General features: G+C 42.4%; 1 protein-coding gene across 7 annotated transcripts in view; it reads left to right on the top strand.

Annotated features, from left to right (window-relative positions):
* Positions 1–7970, top strand: part of BARHL2 (BarH like homeobox 2) — a 113937-nt gene that overhangs the window by 17968 nt on the left and 87999 nt on the right. For all 7 annotated transcript variants that reach the window (XR_004322639.1, XM_032487062.1, XM_032487060.1 and 4 more), the window contains exon 2: positions 76–386. The gene's annotated coding sequence lies outside the window, so the exon portion shown is untranslated. The remainder of the gene's footprint in view (positions 1–75; positions 387–7970) is intronic.

The raw sequence follows: 7970 nt of genomic DNA, 5'->3' as shown, positions 1-7970 counted from the left end.
CACAATTATCACAATATGATGAAGGAGCTTCCATGAGTATGTATTGCACCGTTAATTACTGTCCTTTTTCTACAGGCTTCTAATGTGAGGAAAAACACGGAATGACAAGTGTGGGAAAGAGCAAGCGCTAAATTACTGTCAGAAGAAGAAACGGAGGAGCACAGTGGTGCTCGGTGATTTACGGGGGCAATTAGTCACCACGCCACGGCGCTGCTGAGGGCAGCACGGCAGCAGACGCGCGTCAGGCCCGAGAGGAAGAAGAGGCTTTGCACTGCTTTTCAGACAACTTTTCAAACAACGAGAGAGGATATTTGAGCGCATTAGGTTCCATGTCTGCATTCTGGGTGCCCATCCTTCAAATTATTCAACCAACCTAATACAGAAAGGTATTTTTTAGCACCGTATTAACCTATTCTTTGTGTGTTAATAAGACTCCAACTGCAGGTTTTTTCTCTCACTGTCCAAAGTAGGTTTCCCTATCCCATAAAAAGCAAAACAAAACAAAACACCACCTTTCCCCACTCCCCTGATACGTGCCTTCTGTCTCTCATTACTTTCGCATCTTGCTACTATGTTCTGTATTTGCTCAGAGCCACTGGGTGCTAAGGAACTTGGTCTACAGCTCCTCCAGGGAAGTTTGGTGAGCTGGTACAAGGAGATGATAAACGAGACTGTGAAACACAGGGTAGATGAGAAAGATACATAAACGTCTTGATATTTCTTAACATGTTCTTTAACATACTGCATGCAGTGCCTTTGTAAATGTGCGTGGCAAAACAAACCTGGTAAGATTTAATTGGTCAGAGATAATCGGCGTGCACTCTTTAATAGGAACTCTCCATCAGAAGAAACGTAGCAAGTAGGCCGAAAAAAAGACAAAGACTTTACTGACTGAGCGCCACGCCTGTGTAGGGGCAATAACGTGGCCACTGAGGCGAGCAAATGGAGCTTCATCAGGAATTTGGCACCGTTCTGTAGTGTTACCTGAGGATGCTGCCGTCTTGTATTTCTGATGTGCTTTGCAGTTTACAGAGGATGTTTGGAATTTATTTTCTCACTTGATCTTGCCTTGGCCTTAGTTAGGAACGTCTTCTTAGTTAGCAATGTTTTCAGGGAGTATGTACGCAGCTGGAGAACGTGACGCAGCACAGGCCACCTCGGCCTGTGAGCTGGAGCTTTAAAGCGGCAGAGCCATGTTGACACGCTGGTGCCGCTATGACGCACCACTCAGCTGGATGATTTCCGATGAAGAGGGTCGTGACTGGGGAAAACTACAGATCTTACCGGCTACTCTCTTCCATATTATTAGGGGTTTCTTCCCTCTTAAATTTTATAAGCACAACGTGCCTTTCAAAACAGTTAAAAAAATAACATAGAGCCCTAGGATTTGATGGAAAACAGCATATTTGTGACTGCAGTGGCACTGGTTTTCAACTGCCCTGTAAGAAGGAAAGCAAATCCAACCAGGAAAGGAAACAGATCTGTTTCTCTGCAACATCATAGGCATATGAAATTGTGCAGATCTTAGTTGCAGGTATGATGTAACTTGGAAATTTAATCAGATATTTTCCATCAGTGAACAAAGCCTATTTTAAAACAGTAAAACAGTTTATGCATTTTTCAGATCTCTTTCTTCCTTTTCCCAAGGTCACACTTGTAGTTTCTGGTAGAGGGACACAATTGGAAAAATTATCTACATATAAAAAATGAAGTTTAGGGTGCAAAAATTCTGCATTTCTGATAAATTTTATGTTCACGCTTTCCTTGATTTAAATAGAGCATTCTAAAAATATGACCCACATAGGGGACACATTTTTATATACACATTATTTTGCTTAGAAATTATGAGCTAGTAAGAAGTGAAAATGACCTTGACTATTGTACTCATTTATTGATAGAAATAATAGCTTTTTTATATCTGGATTCAAGTACCTTCTCTACTAATCATACAACTTTTATACATTTCAAAGAGAGGATTTGAGTTGAATGAAAACAGGAGACTGGTGTTTCCTACATGCCTCTATATTTGTGTTCATGTAGAATATTTATGCAGTATTCTGACATGGCTGTAATCTATAATGCCTGGCTATTTCAGTTGCAACTATAATTTTTAGATTAATTATAATTTGGGTAAGGAATACACAAAAAGTTATATGTTCATACTTGAAAGGAGGATCATTAAATATTCATTATTACCACACAAATTAGTTGTCATGTGCTATATAACAGTTACCCGTTATCATTTCACTAGTGTAGATTCAGCAGTAAGTGAACAGCAATATATAGCTCATATCAGTAGAGGAACTTCGGGGGGAACAGAGAGAGAAATTATTTTAAAACCCATTTGACATATTTATGTTGACAAATTATTTAAAAGAATTACTTTGTCGATAAACATGTTTGTATATTGAAGTAGAGTCTTGCTGTTTGCTCTATGATTGTGAAAAACAGTACTTCTTCATATGGTTATGAGTGAAAAAATTTGAAAACACAAAGGTTGAGTTATTTTAGTCTTTTGCAGGCACCTAACCTTGCCATGAAAAAGCACTTTTCATTTTCATAAGCAGGCATTGAAGTCTTGCTTTTTCAGCAAAGCTGGACTGTGTAATTTGTTAGTTTTCCCCATCCGGTAACAAATCCATTCTTAAGGAAAAAAAAAGCAAAAAGTAAAACAAGAGATGGATTTTTATAAATACTGTGGGTGAACATTTATAGAGATGTGTCCTCAACCCATTTTGGAAAGATGTGAAGTAAAAATTAATAAATATAAATATATTATGGTGTAAAAACATTTTGCTTTTTTCTTTCCAGTACCTTGGTATGCCAGTTCACTGTGAAGACATTCAGACAGCCACATGGGTTTTTTTTTTTAATCACACGTATGAATCATTCCATAATCGTCAGTAATTTAAATTGGTTCTTTTTCCATAGAAAGAAAACCTCATAAATTTGATTCTGATTCCATCTAACTTTAGAGCTTTCTGTTTTAAAGAGTCAGATTGTAGCTGATGAAGACATTTTGCGTTTTTCCACATTGCGTCTGGAGTCCTCATAATGACGGTCTATTTTATTTTATTTTTTTCCTGCACAGAGAAGAGGGAGAATCTATAGGTCCATGAATCAATCTAGATAATGGGGAAGGCTGAATGTAATAAATAACACAGTAACAACCCTAAACTAATGAGCTGTTGCTAAGGTACATTTCATAGGCTCATCCTCTATATAAAAGTCACTAATAACCCCTTGGTGTAATCAGATGATAAAGCTTTGCCATAAGGCAACACCTGTGCAATTAGAACTGCAGATTCTTTTGCACGTTTCATTAATTTCAGGATTTTGTAGAGGCACAATGACTACACTAATAATCTAGTCTACTTGACTCCATGTCTACTGGAAGCAAAGTGTCTAATTAGATAAAGGTAATTAATTAGAGATAAATGGAGCTAATCAGGCTCAGTTAACACTAATTCTCTGAATTAAGACATTTTGGGACACCTACTGTCCCGCTAACTTTGACATTTTACATGAAGTTAGGTTCTAGAGGAGTCAGAAAATACTGGCGTTTGAGAATTGAACAGTCTTTTGATGGCATATTTAGGTGTCTGAAGCTAATGGAGTTTTCTTTCATATTGTGCTTTTCCACCACCTTTCTATTGCAGCTTAAAGAATTCACTTTGTAGTTATTCCAGTCTGTGTTAGTCTCCATATAAATTTTAATAACCTTTGCTATCATTTTTATTATCTGTCTAGCCCACCAGTGGAAGAAAATTGCAAGTTGTTCTCTCTTAAATAAAGACTTAACTTGTTACATTACGGGAATGTCAAGACTCATCAGCCTATATCCTAAAATTCCGATCCTTTAACCAGAACAAACACCTAAAATTCTGATCCTTTAGATCTGATCCTTAAAGAGAACAAACCTTTGCTTTACTGTGTTGAACTTAAAATTCAGTGATGTGGGGGAAAGAGTGTGAGCTTTGAAGTCAAAAAGACCTGAATTCAAATTTCTGCTCTCTTACTAAATGAGTGATCTTCGGAAGATGCTAAACCTCCCTGAGTTCCTTTGATTGTAAAATGGAAATAATAGTGATACTAATTTTACAGGGTTGTCGTGAACAGTGAGTGACATGAAGGTTGGTTACGTCCTGTTAGGCTGACATGGAACACCTAACCTGGCACCATATCTTGATTGACTACAAGACCGAGTATCAAAAATATTATGTTTTCATCTTGATCCCGTGATAATCTTTGGGCTGCATTTATATATGCAGCAAGGGAGAGATTAAGGATTTTCTCCCAAATAGTAGAATCAGAGAAAAATCCTCCAAATTCTTTCCTTGGAGGGTGTGAATTTATGTGCCTTGTTCACACTGGTGTAATTAGCCCTCTTGGCAAGTCGTTCCACAGTCCACAAGGAATGGGCAGGTTGCCCCAGTACTGAACTCTGATGTATGCCGCTTAGGATGAAGTGGGCGTTTGCATCTCCTATAATTTCTCTGGGATGTGCCCCTTTCCTTTCTGGCCTCTGTCCTCACTTGCCTGGACTACTCCTGATTGCTCTGATAGTCTCCTAATATCCCTGCTTTTGTTTCTTTCTTCTGTAATTCAGTGTCCTGTGCTTCATTGTCACCAACTTAATCTTCCTCACAAAGCACTTTCCTCATTCTCTCTCTTGTTAAGATCATAGGAAGACTCCTTTTTAAACTAAGACTCTAGCAGTGGCAGTCATAGCATTTATATCTGGTCCGTATTTATCCAGGCTGTCTCCTGCCCTCCTGTGCCAGTGATGCCTTGTATTCCAGGCAAGCCATCCTTACTCTTCTTCACTACTCTTCTCTCTCCCTTGATGCTTTTATCTCCACCTGAAAACCTCTCTCCTCTTCTTTCAAGACTTATTTCAAATCCTGCCTTTCCCTCGAGGCCTGCTTTGACACCTCTTGCCTACCAAGGGCATTCTCATCTCTGAAGGTCCATGGCAGCTCTCAATGGCACCACTCTGATGAGATGTCTTATGTCAGGAACCATATCTTGTTCTCCTTGTGTGCAAGGCAAACCTTGTCCACCATCTCTTCCCTCAAACTCCGACCTTCCCCCAGTGTGGTCCTCCAAGAAACACAGAACAAAACAGTATACGTGTATAATTTAGCTGTGATGTGCGGCTTGCCCTGGGCCTTGGCTAGTCAGGTCTACGTGACTTTTGTAGTAACCTGAGGGCTCTTTGCCCAAATTCAGCCCTGGACTGCGCCTTCATCTTTGGAGACAGGGTTACCTTGACGAGAGGCATGGCTCTAGTCCCCCAGGTTTTGTGTCTAGCTTGTGGGGTGTTAGAATTTTCTAACATGCAGTGAAGGAACACCAGGGGAGTGGCTTTTAGTATTTCATGACAGTTAGAACATTTAGCAAGTGGATGATACTACTTTTCCAGCAAACATTTCAGGAAGGGCTGAGTGTCAGCTTTCATTGGAGACCTTTAGTGGAGCTTCTTGGTGAATGCCCTGTGCAGGAGGTTTTCCATGGAGAGCTGGCGACGGGAAGGATGGTAGCTGGTAGGATCAAGATTGTGTGGAGATCACATAGAGGGTACGTGAGGTCAGGAACAGAGCACTGCTGTGTGGAAGGAGAATGACCTGACAGAACTTAGTTCGCCTGTGTTGAAAGGAGGGTAAGGGTGACAAGAGCGAGTTTGCAGATAGAGGGGAAGACTTAGTGGAGAGGGGGACGTGGAACACGAAAGCAAGAGAGAAAAATAAACAAAAGAGAAAATAAAAAGAGTAAAAATAAAGAGAAAGTAAATGAGAGGAAATTTTTAAAAAGCAATCCCTGAAGGGGTGGATGCCCGTGTCTGCAGATGAGCACAGGTGAAGAAAGGGCTTGGACCTGGGAGGGGCTGAGATTGTGGTGGGAAGGAGACAGGGAACTGACGGGGAGAGATTTCAAGTTAGGGAAGAGAGGGCTTTCAACTCGTGAGATCACTTTCACTCCAAGAAGAGCAGTTTGCCATCTCAGGTAGTGGCATGGACCTGCCTCTAATAAGAGACAGTTGAAATTTTTCTGAAACTGCTTTCATAAAGCAAATTGTCCTTTCTGGCAGCGGTATTTTATCTTGTGATGCAAAAAAAAGTTTCCTTAGGGTAAGGCCCTTGCATGACTTCTGTGTGTGTGTGTGCGTGTGTATGCACACTGGGCAAGAAGAGGCACTCTGGGCAAGAGACATGAAGTCTAGGACCTGGGAGATGGGGCCCAGGAAGTGAGAGGCACTAGAATCAAGCTAGCTATTCACCGCTTTGCCTGGAATCCAGAGTTACCCTGAGAGGCGGAGCAGATGCCCTCTCAGATGGAGGAGGTCCTGATACAAAGTACCTTCTTACCCACTTCCTGGAAATTTACTACCATGACTTCCTTCCAGTGACTCGGGCTTCTGATTATTGCTTCAAGACAGATGCTTCTGGAAGGAGTAACCCACTACGTCGTAGGGTTTATTAGGCTTCCTGAGAGTAAGTTTTGCTACATGATGAGGATGAGGACAGACAGGAGGACTCGCCTCTGGATGCAAACAGATACAGAAAGACACCAGAAGTCACTGAAGCCTGCTACGTTCCTCACATCCTCCTGCTCATGCAGGAAGTGCCGTGCACGCTCCTCAATCTCTCTCACCTTAATCCCTGACACCAGCATAATCACAGCTGCTCTCTCAGGATGCCTCTGCAAACTGCCTGGTGTGTCACTGGTGCTCCATAAATACATGAGTGAATGAATGGGTAGCTTCTCAGCTGGGCTGTGCGTCCAGGTTGGGTCCCTTGCAAACCGTTTGTCAGCATGCTGCTTTCCTAGTGGCCCCTGTAAAGCCTCTAAATCTTTCATGGCACCATATTGCTTACAGGATCAAGTCCAAACTACTTAGCTCAGAATACGAGATCCTTTGTGATCCAACTTCTGCAGCCTCTCCCCTTCCCAATCTGGCATCTCACAGAAAGCTCCACGTGTGCAGGTGCGCCTTGACACCCCTTCCTCCCCCAACTCAATCCAACCATATCGAACTGCTTCTAGGTCCATGATCATCTGAGTGTCTCTTCCTGTAACACTCTCTACCCCATCCTGTGTCCACCCTGGGAAGTGTCTCCATGTCCTGTCAAGGTCAGTGTAAGTGACCCCTCCTCAGTGAAGCCTGCACGAGCCCCTAAGCTGAGGGACCCGTCTCTTCTAACTGCCCTCCCTGTATCTGGCTTTGCTATTGCACTCGTCACAGCTGAACAGCATTTATTTGTGGACGGGAGTATCCACCATTTATATCTTATCATCATGACCACTTACAGCTTGTTTGTCATTGTACCTTCACACCAGGCATCTGTTTTGCTCTTAATAAATGTTTAATTGAGAATTTAGGCTGAGACTGCTTAAGACCAAATTCCTCCCTTTCTCCCTTTTTTCAAAAAGTGTCCTGGTATAGTATTATCTCAGTTACTTTCTTTGTAAAACAAAAGCCTCGCTGAGCATCTGGCCCCAGAGTGAAACTCTGCAGAGGGAATCCACTTCCGCTCTCTGCCTTCGGAAATACCCGTGGGAGGGGCCGGCAGGCACGTGCACGCTTTCCCCTCCCCTCCTGCAGGGGCTGTTGGCAGAAGGCAGCCTCTGCTTCTCTCCCTCTGCTTCTCTTGTGAGTGAGCTCTGACATTTATTTGCATCTGGCTTTGGAGGGGCAGGCACGTGAGGCCCCCTGGAGAGATGCAGTCTCCCTGAGGATCCTGCCTATGACATCACTTCTGCTGCCCCTTGTCTTGGAGGCTTTTGTTTGCTGTTCGCCTCAGATGTTTCCAGGTGGGCGTCCTTGTGATGTAAGGTTAGTTTGTCGTCTGGTCTGCAGTCCAGAGAGTTTGCAGACACAACTGTTTTCTAAAGCAGCCCAGCAAGGTGTTCCCAGAATGTAATCTCTGTCCTTAAAGACAGCAGTACATTTTACATTCTCTAGGTTT

Source organism: Camelus ferus, chromosome 9 (genome assembly GCF_009834535.1).
Source record: "Camelus ferus isolate YT-003-E chromosome 9, BCGSAC_Cfer_1.0, whole genome shotgun sequence".
Taxonomy (NCBI): domain Eukaryota; kingdom Metazoa; phylum Chordata; class Mammalia; order Artiodactyla; family Camelidae; genus Camelus; species Camelus ferus.
Note: the sequence above shows the minus strand (reverse complement) of the source record. Positions and strands in the feature narration are given on the sequence as shown.